Below are 10363 nucleotides of genomic sequence, written 5' to 3'. Positions count from 1 at the left end.
GGTGTTTTGAACGTGAAGTTCGGGTGCTCGGGTTGTTGGAAAAGTCAGGTTTAAATATTCGGTCGACCGTGAACATTACGTTCTTGTTAGTACGGTCGCTCGAAGTCAAGTCAACACTTTGACATTCCTATGTTCAGTCACTCGAAACCTTAGTATTTTAACATCTAAGTCTTGTATTTGAAAATTAATTTCCTCTAATAGCATACATGATAATTGGGACTTTCCTAAGTGCTTGTGCAAGGACCTATGGTCTTTTTTAAGGTTTAGGCATTTTAACTTAGCCTAAAAAACTTGGCGTCGATCAACCGCTTGTCTAAGGTCTTTTGATTTCCAAGTGATGTGTAGGGACCTGGGGTCTTTTTAAGGCCTTTGAGCTTGTAGTTCCTCCCATGCATGACATGCATATGTTATTACAGAACTTTGGAATTATAATTATAGTCCCGAAGGAATGAAATATAAATTACAACAATTTAAACACGTTGTCTTCATCATTTTCTTTGAGTCACCGCATGCCTTTGCTAATTCATGCAAGACTGATCCTATACACAAACTCAACAAACATTAAATATCAAGGTATTTATCATAATCAAAATGAAATATGACCTATAAGGTCAACAATCTCCCTTTTTTTATGATGACGAATACTTTATGCAAAAGTGGGTACAACTAAGATCGGCTTCCCTTTAAAATATGCGTAAAGGAAATTTATAGCTCAAGCATTATTTGCCCAAATACCCAATTTTGCCTACTTCTCCCCCGTTTGGGCAACTGCAAAAAGGGCCAAGGAAAAATTGAAGCATATGGGTAAGCAATGGGTAGACATCATTCAAATACAAAATTATGGTTTTGGGAAAAAAATTTAGAAATTTCGACAACATGCCATTTGAAAGTGGAGCATTTGCCAAAAAAAAAAAAAAAATTTGTATTTCAATAACTTGATTGAGTTCAAGTATATAATTATCCACAATAATGAACTCAAATAGTCCAGTATGGATCGAAATAATAAACATAAGTATAACTTTCAATCATCCAAGAGATAGAATAGTCATACAATGCAAAATGAATGACAAAGATAACCTCATAAAGTATGAAATATAGCAATTAAGCACACAAACAATATAACTGGTCATTTAAATGATTTAAATGACATGAAAACAAGGCTGGACCATAAATATACACAAATCATTGCAATTGAAATATATCATAAGACCCTTGAAAGATTTGAGTTTAATGCACATGACATATGATAGCAAATAGTTGGTTTGAGCACAAACACAGTCTAATAAGTTCGCATGCATTTACTTGTAAAGTTACCGAACCAGTTATGCAATTTAAAAATATATGTATATAATAATAATAATAATAATAATAATAATAATAATAATAATAATAATAATAATAATAATAAGGCAATAGATAACGATTTTTTGATTTGAAAGAATTTCTTGCCAAATAATAAAAATTTATGTAAATACTGGGGGTGCTTGCTCAGGAAGTTATCAAGAAATACTAGGGGTGCTTGCTCAAAAAGAAACTTTAAAGATCATGCAAGTAAGAAAACATTATTCTGGTTTATCAATTAAGTACACATGAAATATAACTAGAAAGAACAACCATATAGATTCTAAAAATTTATCAATCACATGCAAGATCATATGGCAAATCAAATGGCTATGGCAAACCAACACATTTCAAATTATGATTTTCAATAAGAACATTACATTGAAGCACATGCCACACTTGATTCAAAACGGATCTAAGCTAAAAGATATTAGTGAGCATAATAGGGTAGTGATTTAATTCTAGAAGCTCCCCTTTTCAATTAGAATCCTAGCTTAGATGCAATAAACTACTTATACTAGTTAAAGACTAATTTCATTATGCTAGTAGTATAAGTCATCAATGTAAATCTTTTAAAATAAATATACTGATAAAGATTACTTTATTCTTTTATGCAACCAGTATAGCGATCCCTATGGATTACATATGCATTAGAAAAGATATATTAAGGCATGATTTTGTGTTCACAATCAAGAACGATACATATGTAATTATATAGATTTAAGAGTTGGATATGATGTTCCGGTTTTCCAAAGGGGCCTCAATGTTCAAGAAGCACAACATGATACATATGAGTCCATTATGCTAGGATGAAATTTAATATTCAATTAGTTTTCACTCATCCTTTCAAAAATGTCTTAACTTTTATTTTAACATTATGATCTTTGGACAAGGTTTTATGTTGGGAAAAATCCTGTTGAAATTTTAGCAGCATGCCGTCTATAAATCGAACATTTTCCCATAAGATCTATACCTGATAATTGGTTGTTTTAATCAAAATAGATCATACAAAGAACGCAACAACCTAAAATCAACTACCAGCATGCAATTCACATCCACTGCATCCGCCATGCAAAAGGCATTTTACATTAAGCATGCAATCAGGTAGCAAGAAACAATTCATAAAATATAATCTATCCATTAAAGAATATAAATAGTAGAGAAAAGAGGATAGATTTGAGTTCAGTACAGTTCTCGTAAAGGCATATGGGAAAAAATAGAATCATGAGAGCATTAAATTTATAGCCATGAAAGAGATATGCTCCCCCTGAATTGTGCCCTAAACCATTTTATGCCTTTTTCATTTTCTAGTTCTTTAGCCAAGAGTTATAAGATTTTTGATGATTTAAGCTTGGCTTTGAATGCATAGGCTTTAATGGACCAAAAAGTCACAATCAATATTCCTTCAATGTACAAAGCCTATATAGCCTCTTTTCTCGAGAATCGCAATTCATGAGAGGCACAAGGTTGGATGGGTTTAACTTCAATTGCATGTGCATAGGTCTTCTTTGAATTTTAATTCCATCATCTAGATTTGAAACCTAGTGCAACTACTTTAGCCATCCAACATTATTTGAAGCTCTAAGATATTTGACTTAACGTTTTGAGAGCTTATGAAATGAGAGAGGATAAATACTCTTAACAATTAAATTATCATTAAGTTCAAAAGAGCATTTAGAATGAGTGGACATTTTCCAAAATATTTTCGTGCTAAATAATAATGTCTAGGTTTGAGCAAAGAGCATTAAGGATATATATGCCAATTGTGAACAATGCTCTTTGGAGATTGGAAGACATCCTTTATATATAATCGTAAGGATACCTGTTAATAAGCACAAGTAGAATATGCATTTATGATCAATAGTGCTTAAGCCTATAGAGATGACTAAACTTTGATCTAGGCTTTTTAGTTTTAAAGATAAGCTTAGGGATAAAAGATATATAGTGTGAGATGAATCCCTAAACCTTAACTTTGTGAAATGGACAAAGTATGCTTAATTTAAGATGTTTATATTTAAGCATGAGTCAAGCATTAGGAAATATATACCTAGCAAAGATGCCTTGTCCAAATGGAAGTGGATTTTCTAGATCATGCTTTAGCCAAATTTCACATTTTATCCAGCCATTATGATATATATATATATATATATATATATATATGTATTAAGTTCAGGTTGGATATATTACTTGAATACTTATATTGGCTTAATTATTTAAGATTCTTAGTATTCAATATAGAGTACAATGAATGCATATACTAAGAATTTTCATTTTAAACACCAACTACTTCCCAAGCCAATAGACATCACTAACCCCTAAACTTAGGAACGTAGGGAAGATTAAAATATTTATATAATTCTATTGGAATCCGATCTTCCTTTGGTCCAACCGGGTTTGCTTTCATGATTACCCACTTCATCTTCCTGTCTAAGCCTCTGACATCTTGTCTATTTGTTTGCTTTATACATGATAAGGCATGAATGTGGGTTTGATATGACAATCCTAAATCCTTTTTGAAAAAAAATTTATTTTTAATTTATAAGGATTTAACATGACTATTCCTTTCATTTTTGGCTTTGGGTGTTATGCTAGAATAATCATCCATTGCTTCTTCCAAGAATATGATTTTCAAAATTTTCTTAATCTTTTTCTTTTCAAGAGTGGCATAATATTCGTTTAGTTCTTTTAGTTGATTTGCCACCTTTTTATTTTCATTCTTCAAAATTATTTTCTGTTTAAACATTTGAACTAGAAGCTTATGCATTTTAAATAAAGTACATACTAGTTCTTCGCTAGAGAGCATGTCATTATAATTAGACTTATTGCATGATTCAATACAAGATTTATCTCTATAACTATTGATTATGCCCTTAAATTGTGTAATTAGGTGCTTTAATTCATGCATTACGAGTTATATTTTTAAGTCAATGCCTAATTACTTTCAATATTTTAACATTGTGTCCTATTTATAATATTTGGGTTTTATTGAGTAATTTATGAATTTTTAGTATTTTTTTTTTATTACAGGGCGGCTATTGGAAGCTACAAACCGATGGTACTTCGTAATATGTGCGTTACTCTCTCATCCGACCTCTGATTTTATATGATTCAGGATGCTGTAGAAAGATAAGAAAATGCTCTACAATTTTCAGGTTTTGCATTTGGAGAAATACTGGCTGCATCAAGGTCGAAATCAAACGTGAAGTTACCATATGTTGTTTTATGGACTATTTCAACAGTACTTCGTAATATGGGCATAACTTTCTCATCTGAGCTTTGATTGAGATGATTCAGAATTTTATGGAAAGATGAGAAAGAGGTATACAACTTTCATGTTTTGACCTTTGAGAGATACGGACGTTTACTAGGTCAAAATTAGGTTTGAAAGTGAAGGGCAACTAGAGCCAAATTGAGATGATAAAAAAAAAACCCTATAAATCCTTGACGTGACCTAGCCATGTGGAACGTGTGCTGGGCGCCGGGAGAGGGCAAAAGGGCAGCAGTATGTTTCATATATATATATATATATATATAGAAGGATTTTGACAAGTCAAAGAAGGGGGGTAGGGTTTGAAAAGCTTCTTTAGGTTTTCTTGACCTTTTCTTTTAGGGGGGTCGGGCAGCAGTAGCTGGGGCTGGAGGAGGCCGTGCACAGCTCTATAACTACGGTCAGCTCTCTCTCTCTCTCTCTCTCTCTCTCTCTCTCTCTCTCTCTCTCTCTTATCCCTCCTCCCTTACTCTCTTATCCCTCTTTTTCATTAAACTTAATTTTGTTAAAATTAATTTTATTGTTAAGTTTTTAATTATTCAAAGTTTGGATTAATTTTCGTTTCAAAATAGTTTGTTTAATTTAGTAACTTTCTTTTACTAGATAATTTTTTGTTAAATCTCTCTATCTCTCTCTCTCTTGCATTTAAATTCTTGTTTGAGCATTATTATAGTTAATTTCAATTTGTCTTCTTATTTAAAGTTTTTATAGGGATTTAATTATTTTCTTTGGGTGTTTTTATTATTAAAGTTAGTATTTTTATTTAGAGTGTATTCTCTCTTGGGTTTACGTTTAAAGTTAATATTTTTATTTAGTTGAATGATTACAGGGTTTAGTTCTTTTATTATTCTGACATTGAATCTGGTATTTATTGAAGTTATTTCATGCATATTTAATTTTTAGTTAGAATTTAAATTCTATTGCAAAAACCTTAAAAATCCTAGGAAACTGAATCTGAAGTATGTTCAGTAAATTTTTCTTTTCTTAATTTCTTTTGGAATTACATGAATTTGGAATTAAACTGCATTCCTTGAGGATACAATCTAGCCTTTGGGCTAAATATTACATGATAGAACTCCTATACTTGGGATAGCTTTCGAGCTGCTCATTTTTCGAGTGAGTCAAGTTTTTGGCGCCGTTGCCGAAGAATGTCAGTTTTAGTTTCAAACTAATGTTTTTCCCATTATTTTAATTTTTTTTCATGAAAAAGAAAAAGAAAAAAAAAGGAGTTTTGAAGAAAATATGGCTGCACCTACACCACACACGCTTACGAATTTTTTGTAGCCCACACGAACCACAAAACCATCTTGCATCATATTGCCTAAGAATGCACAGAACTTTAACATTGAGCCTAGAATGATATCTGTTATACCTCAATTTTGTGGGATAAAGTGTGAAAATTCATATTAGCATTTAACTGATTTTTAGCTTACATGTGTTACATTCATAGATGAGGCTGCTACTAATCTGGCAATTAGATTGCGTCTATTTCTTTTTCCATTGAAAGATAAGGCTAAGACATGGTTTAATTCTCTTAGACCTAATTCTATCTCTAGTTGGGCTGATATGCAAAACGAATTTCTGCATAAATTTTTTCCCTTACAGAGAACTCAATTTTTGAAGGAACAGATCAGAAGATTCATGCAAGGAGTTGATGAGACCTTCCAAGCTTGTTGGGAGAGATTTAAGGACCTGATGAACATATGTCCACATCACGGATTTGAATCTTGGAAGTTAATGAATTATTTTTATACTGCCCTTACCACTAAATGTAAATAATTTGTCCAGACTATGTGCATTGGGGAGTTCTTCAGCAAGAAACCAGATAAGGCTCTATCATCTTTTGATTATTTAGCTAAAAGTGCCCAACAATGGAACACATGATATGAACAGGCACCAATGGTAGCACAACCTCTCAGAACGATCAGTGGTGGAGGTAGATACAAGGTCAAAGAGGAAACTAATTTACGGGCTCTTGTTGCTACTTTGTCTAAAAAAATAGAGGTTATGGAGTCAAAGAAAGTGAAAGCTGTGAAATCAGTGGAGGATTGTCCGCTTTTACCAGGATCGCAGGAGAGTGGATTTGATCAGATGTAGTTAGCAAATTGGATCAACAAATTTCAAAATCAGCATTCTTGAATACTAATAATCCTGGATGGAGAAATCACCCGAACCTCCCATGGAGGAATGATCAGTCCGGTCCACCATCTTCGTAGTATCATCAAGTTACTCATTCTTATGCACCACCTTTGCAGCCGCTATGTCATCCAACTGCAGCCCCTCCACAGCAGTTGCAGTATCAGCCGCAATAGATTTTTTAGAGCTATGTACCTTTGGGATTTCAACCAAATTTAGCTCCTACTCCATCAAAGAAATCTTCTGATGATAGCATGACGCAGATGGCGAATATGTTTCAACAATTCATGCAGATTCAAGTCACAATTAAAAATCAGTACACTCAGACCATAAATGAATTTTGGGACACCATTAATGAGATGAACACGTAGTTGAATATCTTGGAAAAAGGGGAATTTTTGGTAGAACCTTAACCTAATCCTCAAGAATACCAACACCAATAGCAACAAATACATAATGTTTCTCTTGAGACAACGGAGGCCGTTATTACTTCGAGAAGTGTAAAAGAAGTTCCCCAACATTAGATACTCACTAACAGACCAACAGTGGTCTTGACATCTGAAGTTACAACTAAGATAGATGAGGTCAAAGAAAAATTAGAGGAGGCAAGCCCAGAATTGAAGAAGTCAGTTAATGTGGAGACCGAGACCAGTAAGGAGTACCAACGTGTGGTACCTTACCCTTAGAGATTAATAGTCGCGAAACCATCATTCTCTAATGGATTAAATGTCAAGGAGTGCAATGTTGAAGCAAATCCCCGTAGTGGTAAGGTGATGGGTACACTAGATAACGAGGGTGAGCAGACTGGTGAGAGTTTAATTTTCAAAGAACTAGGTAAAAATTTTAATGTTGATGCTTCTGAAGAACCAAAGGTAACCACTCCGACAACTCTGCCTCAAAGACCGGTTCTTAAAGAAGTGAATTTCCTGAAAAATATTTTGAATAAAGATCCTTTCTTGTTAAAACAAGGAAGGCAGTTTGCACATGTTTTGTCTTGCACCTTAGAACGTATTGATTTATTTGAGGCTAACTTTTGTGCAGGTAACAAGACTAATTCATCATGGCGACTCAAATTTGGAGACTTACTGGTTCAATTTATAGACCTGCACTCACCAGATGAAATTCCTCCAAAGCCTCTGTTAGATAGATTATGATGTTTTTCTTTCCATTCTTTTCATTTTGTTTTACCTTACTTTATTTTTAATTTTTTTTCAGGTACATTTTTCTGTAGTTTCAGTTTTTCTTTCCCCTTACTTCTCCACCCAGGTACGCTCCACTTCCCCCGTGCACATCTTTTCTATTTTCCCTATACTTTCACATTGAGGACAATATTCCGCTTTAGATGGAGGGGGGGGGGGGATGAGAAAATACATTGAAAAAAAATTTTGAATATGGATGATTAGGCCATGATTAACACTAACTTCTACCCTTTACATGCTTGCATATAACCTAGGAGTTACACACTTAAGCTGTAAAGTGCGTTATTTATGTTTTTCTTTATATGGCTAATATAAGAATTATAACTTTGTGTAGGTTGATTAGTACTTCATTCGTGTTAATCTGACTATATAAACTCTTGTATTTACATGGTATCTCACAAGGCTAAAAATACACGTTCATGTGACTTGTAGCACTTAGGGTTCCTTGTGAGCACTGAGAGAGCGCCCATGACGACTATGACACCTTGTGAGGTACTGTTGAGCCATTTATCATTCTTTTGAGTTTTTTTGACATCAGTTTAGAGTTCATGAAACTCAACTTTCCCTTGTTTTCTAGATACTCTTTGTACACTAGTCTTAGTTTTTGACTTGCTAACCTAGAGATGACATCTAGTGGGGAGATAGAAACCTAGGTCTTGTAACATACTCAAGATGTGAAGGCTGAGCCACCCCTAGAAATAGACTTAGTTCATGAACTACTATTCAAACTTAATTCCCATTGGTGATATGAAGACAATGAAAGAAGTGTAATGATTGTACTAATTGACAATGAAAAGACAAAAATTGAATAATGAGCAGAAGAAAGAATAAGAAAAATAGAAATGCATATGAAATGAAAGGTTAATACCTGCTCCACATAAATACCACAAAGGGTTAGGGACACGACACATGTTCTCCACATATGAAGACTCTTTAATCGCTGAATGCTTCAAATGAATCCATGCATGGTTTGTGAATAAGTTTATCTAGGGTGGCCTTAGTTGGATATGATGAGTAGGTGAGAAGATGTTAGGATGAATTTCCTAACATCTCACAAATAGGTTGGACCCTTTTCAGACTAGTCCACTCTATATATTTAGCGTTTATTCCTTGTAATATGTGGGGTGTTTGATCACGACACTCCTCCTCACATATGATGAGCAAACCCATTCCTTTTGAGTGTTTTTGAGGATATACCAGTTAGGCCGAGTCAAATTGATCAATATGTAGGTGTCCACTGGTATCCTGGGTGTAACAAGTCATACACATTACACATGCCTTTAGATTTCGCCTATTTATACTCAAATTTATATGGCTACATTAATTCTGAATTGTAATTGTTTGTTAACTTCATATGAGTATCCTGTTCTTAATAGCTATATAATTATGAAACTTGCATGAATGACTTGCTTTGGAACTGCGTGAATTGTGTATGAGCTTGTGTGTAATATGGTGATATCCATGTATGTGAAATAGTATATTCGTGTTGAATGTACATTCATTTAATATTAATTGGAATTTGTGTTTGTGGGTGTCGCCCTGGAAACCCTCACGAGACTACATATTGTCCACTGGGATCGACCTAAGGGTTTAAAGCCTTGTTGCATTCGGTAAATGCAACTATGTTTCCTGTGAAAGAGGAGGTAGATAGGATTTGGTAGCTTTCTTAGATTTTTTATTTTTCTAGGGACTAGAAAAACTTTAGTTTGGGGGGAGGGGGGGGGGGTGGGTGATTACGCGCTTAAATTACGTAATTAGGTGCTTTAATTCATACATTATGAATTATATTGGAAGCTAAAAACTAATGGTATATTGTAATATGTGCGTAACTCTCTCATCCAACCTCCGATTTGAGTGATTCAGGATGCTATAGAAAGATAGAAAATGATCTACAATTTTCATGTTTTGTGTTTTGAGAAGTACTGGCTGCATCAAGGTCGAAATCGGATGTGAAATTACCATACACTGTTTTATGGACTATTTCAACATTACTTCGTAATCTGAGTGTAACTTTCTTATCCAAGCTCTGATCAAGAAAATTCAAAATTCTAGGTAAAGATGAGAAAGATTTCTACAACTTTCATGTTTTGAGCTTTGAGAGATAAAAACTTTTACTAGGTCAAAAGTGGGTTTGAAATTGACGAGCAGCTGGAGCCAAATTGAGATGAGAAAAAAAACCCATAAATCCTTGACGTGACCCAGCCATTCAGAACGTGCATTGGACGCTACGAGAGGGCAAAAGGGCAACAATATGTTTCATATATATATATATATAGAAGGATTTTGACTAGTCAAATAAGGGGGTTAAAGTTGGAAAAGCTTATTTAGTTTTTTCTTTAGGTTTTCTTTAGTTTTTCTTTTTTTGTTGGGGGGGGGGGGGGGGAGGGCGGGAGCAGCTGTTGGGGCTGGAGGAGGCCGT

The 10363-nt window shown here is 34.0% G+C and overlaps 1 non-coding gene across 1 annotated transcript; it reads right to left on the bottom strand.

The window, feature by feature from the left end:
• Window positions 1-6222: 6222 nt before the first annotated feature.
• On the bottom strand, window positions 6223-6330 carry LOC131152505 (small nucleolar RNA R71). Its single transcript, XR_009136003.1, has one exon. It is a non-coding gene; the product is annotated as a small nucleolar RNA R71 (small nucleolar RNA).
• Between the last annotated feature and the right edge of the window lie 4033 nt (window positions 6331-10363).

This window comes from Malania oleifera, chromosome 3, assembly GCF_029873635.1.
Source record: "Malania oleifera isolate guangnan ecotype guangnan chromosome 3, ASM2987363v1, whole genome shotgun sequence".
Lineage (NCBI taxonomy): Eukaryota > Viridiplantae > Streptophyta > Magnoliopsida > Santalales > Ximeniaceae > Malania > Malania oleifera.
Note: the sequence above shows the minus strand (reverse complement) of the source record. Positions and strands in the feature narration are given on the sequence as shown.